The following is a 1,024-nucleotide window of genomic DNA, read 5'->3' on the forward strand; positions in this document are numbered from 1 at the left end:
GCATTAAAGTAGTAGAAAATAATCAAGTTGACATGAGCAAGGGTGAACTTGCCTGTGGACTGCGAGATAGTGCAGTTCAATGCAGTTGATGGAACCTGGACCTTGGGTTCTGTAAGAAGCATCATTGTCCGGTAAGGACAATGTTATAAAAATCCAAATAATGCAATCATGGATGTATTATTTTACGGTGAATCCCTTTACCCCATTGAGTTATTACAATTTAGGGTTGTATTTAAGAGTTATGTCTTTGACGGTAATTTACAATTGATTTAAAAGTATTAATCATTGTAATTCACACAAAGTACAACAATTCAAAGTAAAATGATTTTACTTGATAATTACCTTAGTTATTCCAAAATAATTTGAAATTATAGAGTTACCTCTATAGTTTTTGGAATAAAAAGAAATATAGTAGTTTTCACGGGAAAAATTCCCTTATTCAAAAGAAATGACTTGGAATAATAGAATCTCATTTTGAAATGTTGGAAAATAAGTATTTGAACTTATTTGAGATTTTTCCTTGAATTTTAAATACAAGGAAATAATAATTTAAAATTCCAAGTTATTATTTAAATTCTGAAAATTCATAATTTTGAATTTGTTCCATAAATTCCATTTCATATTTTATTCTGGTTAAGATTTATTTTTCATTTATAAATCCAATTTTTATTGGATTTTTAGAGTTGTTTATGATTTATAAAAATTTGGTAAAGTTTTGGTCTTTTATTAAATGTAAAATGACCAAAATACCCCTGGACCCCTATTGGGCCCAGCCCAATTAAACTAACCCGGGGACGGCCCAAATAAGGCTGGCCCCCTTTGGGTTCGGTGGCGCCGAAGCGGCCCACCTCACTCACTCTCACTCGGCCCTCTCCTCACTCGACCTAACCCTAGCCTCTGGCGATCCCGTGGCGATGGCGTCGCCGCCATGGCCGCCGCCCTGCTCCGGCCATCGCCGGCCTCCTCCGCCGTAGCCATCTACAGCTCCTGAACCGCCGCGAGCAGATCTATCGATCTGCGCCGT

The sequence above is a fragment of the Lolium rigidum genome, chromosome 2, assembly GCF_022539505.1.
Source record: "Lolium rigidum isolate FL_2022 chromosome 2, APGP_CSIRO_Lrig_0.1, whole genome shotgun sequence".
NCBI classification, from domain to species: Eukaryota; Viridiplantae; Streptophyta; class Magnoliopsida; order Poales; family Poaceae; genus Lolium; species Lolium rigidum.